This window comes from Magnolia sinica, chromosome 12, assembly GCF_029962835.1.
Source record: "Magnolia sinica isolate HGM2019 chromosome 12, MsV1, whole genome shotgun sequence".
NCBI lineage: Eukaryota > Viridiplantae > Streptophyta > Magnoliopsida > Magnoliales > Magnoliaceae > Magnolia > Magnolia sinica.
The window spans coordinates 62917567-62934618 of record NC_080584.1 but is presented as its reverse complement, the minus strand read 5'-3'; the positions used below and the strand labels follow the sequence as shown (position 1 = coordinate 62934618).

At 37.8% G+C, this 17052-nt stretch overlaps 1 pseudogene; it reads left to right on the top strand.

The window, feature by feature from the left end:
- The first annotated feature begins 4055 nt into the window (after positions 1–4055).
- The window catches only part of LOC131220143 (histone-lysine N-methyltransferase ATXR2-like), a 33535-nt pseudogene continuing 20538 nt past the window's right edge, over positions 4056–17052 (top strand).

Here is a 17052-nt window from a genome sequence, read left to right as displayed (position 1 = left end):
AACTCCTCGGAGGGTACTACTGAGGCAAGGACTCAAATCCATTGGCTTGCAGTTGAGTTTGATATCACATTGGTTGTTCCATGTGCTTCCTACAAATTGTCTTGTAGGAGATTTCAATCCATCTTCCTATTGCACCACATGAGGGTGGCATTGCTGATGATATCATTGATGTAAGTCGGAATAGAGGACAACTTAATGGATTGTCTTGATCACACAAATTCAAACCAAAGGAACCTCATTGGGCAAAAATAATCTAAATGCCCACTATAGCTTCCAATAGCTATAACATTGCAGATATAATTATCTATCTCGTGCCAATGATATGCTGTTGGAGAAAGCTATCGGCAATCTCCACTCCCTAGCTAACCATCCAAGGCTCGCTGGCCCCATATGATTTTATAAACTTTAATCATTTTATAAGTTTAATTAAAATTGCAAGTAAATTTAATATTTTTAAAACACTTCATTTTTTCTTTTATACTTTTAAGGTTCCTTGGATTTGAAATATGATGGAATTCAAATACAATTTCACTTGAATTGAAGTGATTTCGAATCTTTATTTGTATTTGGTGGCCCATAAATAGAATGATGTTAAATCCAAAATTTGTATTTGGAAGCCTAAGTTTGGGCTAAGGTGGAATCTGCAATATATTCACAGGATAATCAATTTGATAAAACAAATCACATTTAATATACTAAAGCTATATACATGTGTAATATGTTAAATAATCATTATAATAAGTCTTATGAAAGATTTTATTTTTTCTAAAAATGAGAAATTTTGAGTCTCAAGTGAGTAGACTAATTTTATAAGTTAGGTAAAACCACATATGTTTAAGATAATAAAAGCTATTCATTTTAGTGTATTTATCTATAATTCTAACCAACACACAATTTAAATTACACTTTAGAAAAACACTTTAGAATTAAAAAAGGGTTTTCTTCCTAAATACACCCACGGTATCATGGGAGCTCTAAAATCCACTCATTTTTTTAAAACATTTTTTATCCTTCTTTTTATTTTTTTCAAGATGAAAATACCCTTGGGCCTTTTTTACTACACTTGAACCTTTTTTCACTACTATATTTCGAAGATCTTTCAAGCATTCCGGCTACTTTTCGCCAATCTTTTGTACTTACCAACAACTAGCTCTCTATGGCACAAACTCCTACCTCATAAAAAAAAGTCATTCTTCCTCTTTTTACTTGTTATGCTTAAATGGATTTGTTTAGACATAAAATAATTAAAATGAGATGAAAAAATAGTGCAGAAGTTTTAACTTTTAGAAGATTATTTATTCTTCTTTCTTCAAAAGACTCTACTTAGATGGGTCTTTTACCACGAAATGGAAGGGAAAAAAAGAAGAAGAAAAGAAATCACAAAAACCCCACTTTTAAAAGACTTGTTAATTTTATTTCTACAATATTTTGCTTATATGAGTCTACTTGGGAAGAAGATACTGGCAAGCTAAACTATCAGCTTACTTTTGACAGGTTAAACGATGTCTAAATGAGACTATTCTAGTTTTATTTGAAAACTTATTTAATTAACTTTCTAACAAGCCCAAGATAATCTCGATCTAACCTGCAACAATAGAGTTGTGCTTTTTTTTTTTTTCATGAAATCACATGATGCTAGAAATGAGAGCAAAAACAAACAATTTATAAATGCCATTATTGACTTTGGGTCTACTTTTGAAAAGGTCAAATGGTATTCAAATGAGATAATTCTAATCATATTTGAAAGATCATCAAATAATCTTTCTAATAAGCCTAAGAACACTTCGATTCGACTTATGATAAGGGAGTTATGAACATTTTTGTGGGTTCATTCGATGTTAGAAAAAGAGTGTAAACACGAATGTGAGTACACTCATGTTCACTCTCATTTCTAGCATCATGCGATCTCACGAAAATAGTTATAACTCCCTTATTATAGGCCAAATTGGGGTGATCTTAGTTTCATTGTAAAGATGATTCGACAAGCTTTCATATATGACTAAAATCATCTTATTTGAACACCATAAAGATAATGAGCTCTAGAATGCTCTAATCGAACCTATAGCGCGGGAGTTATGACCATTTTTTTGTGGGATTGTTCAATGCTGGAAAGGAGTGTAAATGCAAAAGCAATCTTACGAAAATGGTTATAATTCCCTTATTATAGGTAAAATCGGGGTGCTCTTGGTCTCGTTGTAAAGATAATTTGACAAGCTTTCAAATAAGACTAAATTCTTTTCATTTGAACACGGTAAAAATAATGAGCCCAAGAATGCTCCAATCTGACAAATGACGAATGAGTTATGACTATTTTTGTAAAATCATTTGATGCCGGAAAATAGAGGTGTACACGAGTCGAGCTTGGCATAGCTCGACTTGGCTCGACCATTGGTTGACCCCAACTTGAACTCGGCTCAACACGGCTCGGTCAACAACTCGGGCCAGTTCGAGCCGAGTTCAAGCAAGATCGAGACGAGTTCGCCTATGCAGCACTTTCACAAACACATGTATCTGCACATTCAAATTCTTACTGTATATAAAATAACAACAACAATTTTATAGGTATTTCATCAAACACCTTGTAGGCAATGTCAAAATCAAGAAAAAAAGAATATTTGTTTCATATACATACCTTCATTTTCACTAGCCGATACTTCGTCGAGTTATTTCATCAAACACTTAGTGAGCAACATCAATATCGAAGTAACCGAGTCACTGAACTGGTTCGATCCAAGTTTGATTCGAGTTGGGGTTTGATCCAAGTCGAGTTGAGTTGAGCTCGAGCAAGCTCGAACCTGGTTCGAAATTTTTTCGAGCTCAAGAAATCAACTCGACTCGGCTTGAACTCAGTTTCAAACCGAGTTGAATTGAGCTTTTTCGAGTCAAGTCGAGTAAGCTAACCTAGCTAACTCAGTTCGTGTACAACCCTAGCTGGAAAGGAGTGTAAACGCGAATGCGAGTACACTCGTGTTCATTCTCATTTCCAACATCATGCGATCTTTCGAGAATGATTATAACTCCTTTATTGTAGGCCAAATCAGAGTGATCTTAGTCTCGTTGTAAAAATAATTCAACAAACTTTCAAATATGATTAAAATCATATCATTTGTATATATTTTGACTTTTCAAAAGTGGGCGTAAAGCCTATAATGACATTAACAAATTGTTTGCACTTACTCTCATTTCAAATCTTGTGCGATCTTACAAAATTTGCCACAAATATCTCATTACAAGTTAAACAGGAGTGATCTTTGACTCACTGGAAAAATAATTCAACGAGTTTTCAAATAAGATCGAAATCAACCCATTCAAGCATGCTCAATCATTCAAAAGTGGGCCTAAAATGTACATGTTAGCAAACAATTTCCCCCCAACATCGAAAGAATTGGGTGGATACTAAATACACGCATTAAGGTGGGCCTCTGGTAAGGCCAGGGTCTCACACTGATGTATGTGCCTTAGATCCACACCATCCAACTATTTTGACAGCTCATTTTATGACATATCCCAAAAAATTAAACTGACTCAAATCTTAGGTGGACCACACCACATGAAACAATCAAGATTGAACCCCATTATTAAAAACTTCATGGATTTCACTGGAATATTTATTTGCCATCCAAACCTGTTCATAAGGTCACAAACAGCTGGATGAAGAAACTACACAAATATCATCTTCATCCAAGCTTTCGTGGTCCACAAAGTTTTTAATGGTCAATTACCACTATTTCCTCCACTATGGCCCATCTGAAATTTGGATCTACTCTAATTCTGGGATCATGCTATAAAATGAGCTTTCAATAAAGAAGGACGGCGTGGATGTAGTCACATGCATTATGGTGGGCCCGACAGTCAGGGGTCCCACCCACCTTGGTGGAAGTCGGCACCGTCCTGGCGGGGGTAGCAGTAACACCCAATCCGCGCCCGCCCAAAACGTGGTCCCATGTGTTTCAATGGTGGGCATTCAATACTCGGTTTTTTCCCTCGTGTGGCTCACATGGGTTTTATATTTTCCTTATTTTTGAGTGATTCCCTAAAACGAGCTGGCAAAACAGATGAACGGAGTGGATTTGACACAAACATCACCGTAGGCCCCACCCAGGTTCCGACCGCAGGAACTTCCTCCGTAGTGGTCGCTGGCAATCCGCGTCCAAAACACACTCCTCTTCCGCTTCCGTCTCTTGTTACCCGACACCACCATCTTCTCCAGCCAAAAAGTGCGACGCTCGTAATCAGGTCAGCTTCCTCTCTCTCTCTCATAGCCGCTCTCTCTCTATTCCTCTTTCCATGCACCGGTTGCTACCTCTCTCTCTACATCTCTGTCTAACCGCCGTGAATATCTCCTTTATAAACGAGAGTGGCAACGGTCTAAGATGGGGATTGCATTTTTCAAAATCACCGATTTGGGGAACCCAAATACCCCAAATCCAACCTCCAAATGCCCCCAAAAACCTCAACAACTTCTAAATACCCCCAAATACCTCCGAATCGTCACTGCCAAACAACCTCTTCGGGTTTAAGTCAACTGCAGATTTTTTATGAGTTTTGAAACGATTAGACAACTTATTACTATTTTTGTTAGTTTATACTAATTCGGGAAAGTGTTTATTTCACATCAAAGTTCTAGTTTTTATTTTGCTTATATAATGCCATTGTATAGGATGTAAACATTACTTAATTCAATAATATCAAAGTTCTTTTGTTGTTTTTAGAGATTTTATCTTTCTTTGTCGATTCAAGCTCTACACTTGAGAAGCAAATGATGATCTCTTCTCTTTATCCATGTACCTACCACATTAATCATCTCTTGTAGAGCTGGAGCGTTCGTGTGGCAAGCTTCCTCTTCCATTCTCCCTGGCGCTCTCGAAGGATTTTCAAAACCTTCTCTCCCTCCTCCTCCTCCTCCTCTGCTCTCTCTCTCTCTGAAAACGGATGGCGAGTATAATCTGCCCTTTGGACAAGGAGTACTCAGATATAATTGCAGCCCTGCTCGCACCTCCCTCTACTCAATCTTCTCAGGCATTCCATCTCCAACGACACCTTTCTCTTGTATTTTTATTTTCCAAACGCTCCCTCTGTTTTTATACATATACCCCTTTTCAATGTGCCTAAAAAATGGGGTGCAAGTATAGAAAAAGGCGGGTGTAAATATCAAGTTGGTTGCCTGTGACATAAGTTGACATTCTCACCCTTATTTTTTATAAAGGACTACTATGACCAGCTTATTACAGAAAGGTGATGTCATGGTCTCGAAATTAAGCAGAGTGAAGAACATGGAAAGGGTATCTTCTCTTTCTACTCATTTTATCCGCCGTTTGCTTAATACGCCCATCTTTTCTGTTTTTGGTTATACCATGGTAAAGATTTTATACAGTTTTATAACCAAGAGTAGAAATGATGGGTGTTTTTAGCAGTAATAGTAGGTGTAGATATTCACTTACTTCTTTTTGCCGTAATTTTTGCATGCCTGACGATGTTTACTCCACATGATAATATGTTGCGAAGAGTGATTATATAATGCTTGATCGAGAGGAACATCGTTTGTTTTAATTGGCCCAGAAATGGTACAGGTGCGGCCCACCATCATGTAAACCGAGCCATTTGTAGGTTGGCTCCATGATATTATGTTTCAAAGAGGAATTGTTTGCATGTTATCTGCGTGTTTTTGGTTCTGAAAAGTAAGACTCGTGGTTTTATAATCCAAGCCATAAAACTCTCCTCAATGAGACAATCCTAACCATTCAATTTGTGGTCCACAAATGGATAGTTAAGAAGAGAAATGCAGCAATGGTCCCCATTCAGCTGATCAAAAGTTCCAAGATTGGTTGCTGGGATATACCAATGTGGGAAACTTTTGGGGAGTAGTCCACTAGCAGTGCGAGGCAATATACCAATTGTCTGGACTGCTGAACTGTGGGTCCCAGTTTTCAGAACTCAAAATCTGTGTATATTGAACAAACACATAGGCTGTGTATCATATGATTCCTCAGCTCAGGATGCTGAAATTGGCACCAAACTGTAGATGGGTCTCATAAGCCAAAGATCACACTGAACGTATGATCTGAAATATCTAGTCAGCGGCCATCAAGTGTACGGTTAAAATGTAAAATAGCCAGGGGTCTAGTTCAGCAACATGTGTCCATGTGTCCATTTTGAGGCATGTCCTATCTATAGTTGGGTGCGATTTAGACTGAATTATAGCATGCATGTATATGCTAAGTGTACAATAGCTATGTGCATGCTTATGGATGGTCATGCTTTGCCAGACTATAAGCTAATTCATAACATTTCCATACGTGGATAATATTCTCATGCTTGAAAATGCAAATGCAAGAAATGATGCATATGCATATGATCTTAGTGTATCGCCTAGAATCTGTTCGATGATAGTACCCCCATATTTTTTTTTTTGTGTACACCCAATAATTTTTATGACATCCAACCTGCTTCGGTACAGTATATACTATATAGTAGAGTTCTGTTATAGTGTATTGCAGCTGCATTCCAATGCTTTGCTGAAGATTATGGTTTTTTGCAGACTGGGTCTAAAAAGTTTTGTGCTCAATTACTAATGTAATGTGTGAGAAAACAGGATAAATTGGAAAAGTTAGAAAAGGCATTATGAATGATGCTAGAAACAATTCGTAGATCATACTTTGCCTTTTCAATGTTGAGTGTTATCTTTTACATTTTGTGATCTATTAGGGTGTGTTTGGATTGATGGTAAACTAGGGAAGGCAAGGGAAAGTACAAGTGTGACATAAGCGGATGGTAAAGTGAGATTGACGTTGGGGGAAGGAAAACCTTTGCACCTGTTCATTTTACTACAGAAACTGTCTGGTTTGAATTTCAATTTTCAAAGGGAAACATTTTTCCTTCCAATTTTGCACTAAAAGCGTCACATCATACAGAAACCTCTTTTCTCATCAATTGATATTTTGAAAAAAAAAGTTTTACTCCCTTGCTTAGCAAAGGAAATTGATTTCCTTCTCCTTTTATGTTTAACAAATAGAGAAAATTGTCAAATGAAAGCCTTTCCAAAGGAAAAATGAAAAAGAGAGAAAAAAAAGGTAATGTCAAGTCAAAGGAAAATTATTTGCTTTCTGTAGTATACCCTCAACCCAAACACTCCCTTAGCAAAATCTATTTGCACTGTCTATTCACTTTTATTGTACTTCTCGTGAATTGTGATATCTTCAATTTGGATTGGCAACTGCAGCTGTCTATGCAAGCTTGGAATTCAAAGAGAGGCAGTTGGTTTTTAGGGACCAAATGCTTGTCGGTGCTCAACAAAGTTTGAATAAGGTTGTGCCAATGACCATGCTTTTGCTTTTATCTCTATCTAATCTTTCATTTTTCCATTCTTTCTTTGGAATTTGCAGTTTCTTCATATTCTTGGGCTAGACTTCTATATGGTTTCTCTATGATTTCTTGATGGTGGTGCCTCATCCACTGTACATGTGGCATACATGGTCACTCGGTTCTAATGAGGATGTATTGTGTCCTGAAATCGCACTTATTGGATATATGTACCCATCCAATTTGCAGCCAACACACGCCTAAGAGGAAAATGATCAAATGTCCAAATTAATTGGATGTATGGTTAAGATCAGTCACTCGGTGTGATTTTTGGGCTTTGCTACACCCACGGTGGGGCTGACTATTTTGGTGGTTGGCATTGAAATACATATATGCCATGTACCACGTGTATGGTGGATGAGTAACCACCATCCAACAAGTGTCGAGGTCATGCAGTGGTCTAGTCTCACTCTTCTTACATTGGCCTCTCATATATACATATTGCTCACTAATTTCTCATGTTTTGCAGGTAGACTGCCTTGTATGTAGCTACTGTTTTTGTTATATTGGTTCAATAGAACTTCAGATTGGTAGGGAACTCTATTTGCAATCTCTGGGATTACCAGCAAATACAGAACATGATCATGAGACATCTTCACATTCTTTAGAAGAGGCTTGTCTAGTTGAATTATCCGATGAAGAAGATAATACTCTCATGGCGAACTATGACAGTGTACAGTCATGTTCTTCAAGTAATATGAAGAACAACAATCTTGTACCAAAAGAGGTCTTGGAGGTGCTAGTAAATGGTAGCTTGGCTTTGCCTCACTCTAAGCAGTTTACATTGCCTTCGGTCATTCCATGTCCTGGAGGGTGTGAAGAAGAACATTACTGCAGGTGAACGAAGCTAATAAATATGCGCACCTCATGTGCAAATTTTCATTATTGTGTTCAACGCATCATTATAGCCTTGTCCCAACTCCCAACTATTTGGGGTTGGCATTACTATTCCGTTTTGCCAATCATATCCGAAGCAAGAGTTCTTATGATTCTTGGAAAAAGTTCTACAATGGGCTGCTCACTGGACATAAATTCTGCTCCTTTAACTGCGCTTGGGTTCAGTTGATGCATGTCACACATTGCTTCTTGGTGAAGTTTCCATTCATGGGATGCATGTGATTGTGAACTTTCACATGCAACTGTCTTACTTGCCAACATATCACATGTCTATTGTATTCAATCCATGTAATCCTATAAAGACTGATTCTAGTTATAGAGAAATGGAGCCATGTTAACTATAATTACAGGAGTAAGCAATAGCGAAAGCCTAGAAGTCAAGGCCGCAAGAAACTTCTGAGCAAGGGTTTATATTTTAAGTGTATTCACTATAAAATTTGAGTGTTGTTTTTGATAGTTGGCTTCCACAAAGAGATTGTAGCTTTCTGGATTTGTATGAGAATTTGTTATGGTTAAATGTAATTTCTGTTGCTTTACTGTCAGTAAGTTTCTATGGATACTGATGTTATTTCCTACCTTAGTAAATGAAAGATAGATGTTGGTAACACAACATGTTTCTGTTCTAGAGTTCTACTAAAGCTCACATGCACCTGCACACTTCAAAAAGCAGCAAATCATTTCAAAATGGCACTTGTGTGTGACATTGTACCCATGCATCAAGTGGACCACATTGTGTTGATAACCTGGGCTAAAGATGGAGGTGGTCCACTAATCATGCAGGTCACACCAACGTGAGCATCAAATAAATTGCCAACAGTGGCCTGCATGATGACTGGACCAGCCTAACATTTGGACGAGGTGGTTGGGCCCATTTGACTACCTACCGATATCCTTTTAGGCTTCTCTTTGCACTTTTAGAGCCTTCAACTTGAACCAACTCACTCCACACCAGTGCAGTTCTTGGTCTCTGTTGCAAATGGCAAAACCATCTAAGTCAACTTCTCATATTATTTACCTATTAGTTTTACTCCTAAATTCTCTATTTTGTGTTCATCTAATTTTATCCATCTTCTTCTTGCAACTCATTCATCTCATCATTCTCATTTCAGCTACGCTCATCTTATGAACATGTTGTTCCTTGATTGCTCAACATTCTCTCCCATAAAGCATGACTGATCTTATGGCAATCCTATAAAATTTTCCCTTCAATTTTGATTGGGTAAGATTCATTTAATAAATTTTGTAACTAATAAATAGCTGAATATCTGGATCAAAATTGACAAATGAAAGGGATGTGATGATGGTGGCGGCAGGGAGTTGGCGAAGATAAAAGCTTGGTTCCAGAAAGTACTAAGTGAGAGTAGGGCAGGATTCAAGAGGAGTGACAATTTGCTATTTGGGTATCCTTGGTAGAAAATTAATGGAAATGGACAACAATGGTCAGTAAAACAAGGCTGAACATTTGGATGGCTCAGGATACTCTAATCTGGAAGATCTTTTAGATATCCCCCAAGACTGGGCCTCATTAGATCAACACTCTTGATCATTGATCATTGGCGTGCTTGTACAAAATAGGTGTATTAGGAGTCATTCATGGTGTGACACATCAGGACCCAATAATTTCTACATGGAGGATACACCCCATGACATTGTTTCCCAAATGTAATTTGTCTGAGCTTGGCTACATTCTTTAATTTGGTTTAGTGATTGATGCCTATTTTTCTTTCATTTAACTCTAGTTACATAATTTGACATGCTTGTGAGTGATGTTGAATTGCCAAACTTTTGTAGCTAATTATGTGCGGAGGCTGATTGGGAATTGTTTCATTCCTTACTATGTACTGGAGAGAGCTCAGGATCCTCACGTCAGGAAGCACTTGTTAAATTTATAGAACATGCCAACAGTAAGATGTCAACTCCAGTGCACATTCTGCTCGATTAGAATCATACAGTTCTCATTGGGAACCATTTTAATAATTTTCATTTTCTCATTTTTGAAGCCACATTTGTGTCCTAATACTTTTTATCCCTTCTAATTATCTTTATATCATTTTCTTTCTTTCCAGGAACGAATGATATTTTCCTCCTTGCTTCAAGGTACTCATGCTATTAATCCCTTTTCATTTGTTTGAGATTTTAAGTTTTGCTCAAGAACCTCATGCACTAGCACTTATCATCATCATCATCTAGCCTTATCCCAACTAATCGGGGTCGGCTACATTAATCCTATTCCATCAGTCACTCTATCAAGGGCCATAACTTCGGTTAGACCATAGGTCATCAAGTATCTTGTTATTACCTCCACCCATGTCCTTTTGGGCCTTCCCCTTGCCCTCTTTTGAGAGACTTCAACTTGTACCTGCTCACTCCTTTAAACCAGTGTTGTTCGTAATCTCTATTGCATATGACAAAATCATGTAAATCTACTTTCCCTCATCTTATTACCCATTGGTGCTACTTTTAAGTTCCCTTGAATGCGTTCATTTCTAATACTATCTTCCCTTATCTTGCCACTCATCCATCTCAACATCCTCATGTCAACTACTCTCATCCTGTGAACATGTCGTTCCTTAACTGCCCAACATTTTGCCCCATAATGTATGGCTGGTCTTATAGCTATCTTATGAAATATCCCTTTTAGTTTGAGTGTTACATGAAGATCACATAAAACTCCAAAGGCACATCTCCATTTCTTCCACCTAGCTTGAATTCTATGGGCATCCTTCTCAATCTCCCTACTCTCATGAATTGTTGACCCCAAATGTTGAAAGTGGTCCTTTTGGGAAACTTTTTGGTTGGCAATCTTAACTATTCATTGCTTGCATTCCTATTGTTACTAAAATTGCATTCTTTATACCAACTAATTTTAAATCCTTCCGATTCTTAAGCGTCTCTTCATAAATCTAGCTTTGTGCTTACACCCTCCCTCATCTTGTTAATCAAACTATGCCACTTGCAAACAACATAATCCATGGGATCTCTTCTTGGAAATGCTTCACCAACTTGTTTGGTTGCTCAATGCCGACCTTGGTGCAAGCATACAGTAATTGGAAAGTCACTTGTCTATCTACTAGTGGTCCTCACATTTGTTACTGCTCCCTTATACATATCCTCAATCATGTCATGTATCCTCTTTAAACTCCTTTCTTTCCTGACACTCATTAGGTTTACTCTCTAATTTTCTTTCAACCAGTTGTCAATTGTGACTAATTTTGAAGTATTTATGAGTATTCGATGAAATGATCATCACATATACTCTAATTTCGAAATTTTGAGTGCAGGTGATCCGATTTGAGAAAAATTCAAACATGTCCCAATTTCTCCCAAATTGCTTACAATGTTGCACTCCAAACATGAAATCAGAGCATGTATGAGGCCCGATCTACTGATTTGTTAACTCCTAGTCAATTTTCGGTACATAAAAATCATTTTTTAAATTAAAAATTATTATTATTATTATTATTATTATTATTTACTTTTTCCTTCAACCAGCTTTCAATTGAGACTAATTTTGAAATATTTAGGAGTGTTTGATTAAATGATCATCACATACATTCTAAATGTTATGCATTCAATTTGAATATAGTTGCATTAGTTCAATCAGATCACACAATTTAGGACCCTATATGAAGAAAACCTATTATGTGTACTTCTTTTTTTAGATGTTATGATTTAAAAGTGTGTATTAAAGTCTTTTTTAACAATCCCTGAAGTTTCATTGAAAAATTCAACCATTTTACCAATGTTTCCCCATGTTTTGCAAAAAGTGTGATATATTTTCTAATACAAATGATATATTCCGTGCGATAACCGATGCGTATTTGTATCCCAAGGATGCGATACGTAATGCGATACCAATATTTTGAACACTGACCTGACCCATTTTCATATTGTATGACTTGAACTCGGCTTAATCCCAATTCTTCTGTTTGAGTAATGAAACTTGATCCAAACCGTTGATATGAAGATCCCCACTAGGGATCATGTTTTAAATATAGCAAGTAACCGAGCCTTGAGGGAGAGCTGAGTTGGTTTTGTCATGACCTGCTAGGACAAACTGTTCAAGTCAAATTTGACTCGGTTTTGGTTTGAAACGAGTTGCATGCTAAAATGGGAATGTAAACCATGCCACGAATGGTTTAAAACTGTTATAGATTGGAGCCGGGTTGGGTTGAGTGCTGCATGTCCAGGTTGGGTTACAAGTTGTGACTCAACCTGAACCTGATCTAGATTAGAATCAGTTTACAAGAATCCGGTCTGAACCTAAACCAAACCAACCCAACCCAAGTTAGAATCAGGTTGGGCCAGTTGGGATCAGGTTGAGCCTGGCCCAATTTGAAGCCCTGATTAAAGTGCCCTTGGGTACACAGGCGTCTGCTTGTGACAATAATGGGTCGGATTAAGTACTTCTATCGTATCGGTTTCACAAATAAATAAGTGAAAGAACCTTTGTATTCTATACAAAGTTGTATTTTTTGAGTGTTCTACATCACAAAGCTTATGCCCAATCATCTGCTGAACTTCCTAACTAAAAGGTTAGCAAAGGAAAAAAGGTCGGTAAGCATCTCCATACACTATTCATGAGCAATATTTTGTGAACATGTTGTGTTCACTTTTTTATTTTCTTCTTCTTCTTCTTCTTTGTTTATTATTTTATTATTTTATTATTATTTTTTGCTTTTCTCAATGTTTTTATGCTCACTCTGATACAAGAAGACGTCCCATACTTTTCTAGCAAACTTATGTAAATTGAAAAAGGATAAGGGTCAAACTAGCATATGACAAATGGAGAAAATTTTATGATATGTATATAGATAGATGGAAGTTAAATGATACCTCTTTCCTGATCATATTTCTTCATTTCCATTTTGTAGGTTATCTCGTTCACGATTTTGAGGTACAAGAAGTTGAAATCATGTCATCAAGACCAAAAACAGCCTACTATGGTAAATGGAGTGGATGATTCCAGATTTCGTCTGCTTTTGGAGGCTTGGAAACCAATCTCAATGTGATTCAAGAGAAGGTGTGTCATGTTTCTCTGTCATCTTACAATTGATGTAGCTTATCAATTTAGTAAAAGCATTTGCCTTATAATGTAAACAACGTAGAGATATTTGTGCATGGATATGTGCATGTAAATGTGAGACGTTGTTGAGCTAAGAATCTTATTAAAGTGCTATTGATGGACTTTTTGTTACCTTTGGAAAAAAAAAAAACTGGACTCCTTGTTGATACATGCATATGCACGAGCTTCCCTAAGGCTAGCATGTCTCTCTGCACACAGACATGGATGCAAACCTAGCCTTTTTGTGGGACATCCAAGTTGTACATAGGTGGGCATATGTGTTGTTCTAGATATCCGGACAGTCCAGTCATCAGGTGGGTCACACGTGGGAAAACAACATTCAGCTTAACAAAATTTTCTAATGATCCACATCCACTGCACGTGTGCCCCACCTGATGAATGGACTAGCCTGATTTTTGAGCTTGATCATCTACAAGGGGCCCCCACCTGATGCTTGGCTCCAATGCTCCACATACATGAATGGCTGTCTGCTGTGTGCAGGCTTAGATAATCTGATATACATTTTACACATGTAAACTGAACTTTCAGGGTTTTCCACTAGTAAAATACAGATGATGGATGCACCCTTCTCTAACCTCTTCATTTGAAGAAATGATGAGAGGCAAAAAAATATTAAGTCATGTCATTTCTTGAACATTCCCCTTCAAGATTAGATGCAGTTTTGGTGCACCGAAAGCTTGCTTATGGCAGCTTTCGTTCCCTTGATAGGCCTTTTATAAGGACATCCACCAACTGTTCGTTAGATGGACCATGTTGGGACTTTACCTGATCAGCTTCATTCTCCTCTGACAAACGATAATATACTCTCTTCTTTTCAAGATAAATTCATTTTTTTTTCCCTTTGATAAAAATCCGATCTTATCTAAATCATGTAAAAAAAAAAAAAAAAAAAAAAAACAGAGAAATACAAACCATTAAAAGTAAACAAGTAAACATCCATACATTGAATAATTAAACCATTCATTTGGACACACAAGGCTAAAACAATCTAAGCATCCCTCCATGTTTAATATCTGAGTGTCCGTCAGTGTCAAGAAGCTTACTTAAAATGAATACCATAATCAAGACAAATTTTCGAGAGTGAATTTTCCTTGCAAAAGATATTTTCTAAAAAAATTCCTATCCTTTTCTGGTTGTAAAATGACCAACATGGCCCCATGCGGCACCTCATTTTTACAAGGAGCTGCACATAGGTGCCTTGTCCGCTCTTTGGAGACAAGCACGGCACCTCGCTATGGTTCATGCCTCGGTCCTGCTCAGTCCCATAACTCGTTAGTACGTTGGCGTCAACATGTGTTCTGCGCCATGTTTATGCTTATACCTTCTCATGTTGCATTGATTTATATGAAACAACATAACTTCCCTTGTATTTACCTATTCAATAATTTTAAGGTGTTATGGTTCCATTGATGCATATCATTAAATTTTGAGTATCATAAGTCATCAGTTATTACGGATGTTACTCTTAATTCATTTCTTTCCTTTTTCATTGCATTTTCATGTTGCTTTGTTGTGGGAGTAGAAGATTATTGTTAAAACAAATTAAGACAAGTATTTATAATACGTCTGTAGGTGGTGGGACTGCATTGCTTTGCCAGATGATGTTGATTGTCATGATGAAACATCATTTAGACAGCAAATAAAGGAACTTGCATTCACGGTATGCTCTCCGGCAACTAGTGTCGTGCATGGACCATCATTTTTGGATAGATTTCTAGTGTTGCATCCCTCCTAACAGTATTGATTCTTCAGAACCTTTAAGTTGAAAATTGCACTAGTATCTTTCTCATAATCACTTGGAGAGCCCATTAGTCTCAATGGAAAACTGTGTACACAATATACAGAAATAAATATTTTATAATCTGATCTTTTTAGTTCTTCGTATGATTGAGCATCAGTAGGTTCAGTTTATTGTTATTATTTTATTTATTTATTTATTTTTGACTTGAGTTGATACCAGCAAAGTATCTTAGGTAGAGGCTCAAGAAAAAAAAAAACACGGACATCTATGTTTCTTGGGCATGGTTTCTTGGACTGGTACAAATCTTGTGTAGGATGTGTTTTACACCTAAATCACAGGGTAGATAGGCACTAATAAATATACATTAACATTTTGTTTCTTTATCATTAAAATATTTTATTAATTTTGATGTGTTTTAGGTTTGTCTCTCTCATGTTTGGGATCCATTACTGTGCATGTACACATGAACACAAAGCTAATGATGCCTACCTGTTAACCAAAAGATGGAATGTTATTGTTCAAACCATGGAAGCTCTTTGATTCTCCTGCAAGAACTGCTGCTCTGATGAAATGACTTGAGCATCCATGAAGCCATAAGGAGAAATCTTGTAATTTAAATGATATGTCCATTCTTACTCTCTGCCAGCCCATTCTGTTGAGGGTGTGAGGGCATGAGTAGAGGTACACCATTGATGTAGGACAATTAACCAGTTGCTCTAAAAGCTCGAATTGTTAGAGTATGGCGAAGTAATCCCTTTATCTCATAGCCTGGGTTCCACATCCATGGGTTAGGTCCTCGGCCGAACCCTCTTCGTGGGTCCAAATCACATGGGTTCCGGCTCCCTCGTGGGCCCCAAATCACATGGGTTCCGGCTCCCTCGTGGGCCCCAAATCACATGGGTTCCACCTTACACAAGCCATCCGCTTCACACGGGCCTCCCACCCTGAGTGTGTCTGTTGAGGGTCAAATATTGCATATCAGACCCTATTATTGCCTGAATTTTCAAACATAGTATTGTTTAACGGCCTGATTTAATCATGTTTATGATGCAGGGCGTATTCACGAGCTTGGACTGGAAAAGAATGCTAAAAGCACGGATTTAACGTTCAGAATGCACCAAGGCAAGGGACGGACTCCAAGGGACCAAGATCGACGGAATTACATGTCAGGGATCCGCGAAAATTAAGAAACTGAAGCTCAAGCGGCCTGAAAGTCAGCCAGAATGCAAGATCACTGGGTTTCCATCATCTGTTTGGCTCGAAACTTTATACATGGCTCGAGGACCAAAAACTAACCGTACATGTCAAATTTCAGCCATTGAATCTTCGTGAAAGTGGCTGAACTAACAGATCAGTCCATAAAATCCTGATTTGGGGCCCACCCGCTGTCCAGATACGCTTTAACTTCGGACTACCAAATGAAATGGGAACAAGATGGATGGTGTGGATTTCTCATAATCATCATACAGTGTACATAGTACACTTTTTGCACTAAGACGTGCATGGCAGGGACGTTTCCTTCTTACAAAATAACAGCACACGGAAGCTGTTCGTCCGTTTTTCAGTAATACGGCCCAGTCATCATCTAAATGGATGATCCAGACCGTCCATTGAATCTCTTGGGTAGACGTAATCGTCACCTAGGTGTCCTTTTCGACCCATGAACGTACGGACAGGCAGATTACCGTTCAAACACAAGATGGACGGCGGAGTAGATAATCTCATGGGCCACACCGAATTCGATCAAAAAACAGTGATTCCCACCTGGTTTTTCGAGAATATTGCAATTAACGGAGTGGATTTCTCTGTCGATTCCGATAAATGGGCCCACCATCGTCACAGCATCAATTGCGATGCTCTGTTTCACAGTGCGAAAATACCGGAGGTTCCAAGTCGTCCTAGCCCACTAGTGATGATCGGAGGTCCGATCTGAACTGTCCATCATATAGAGACGCCCTTTCTGGTCAGA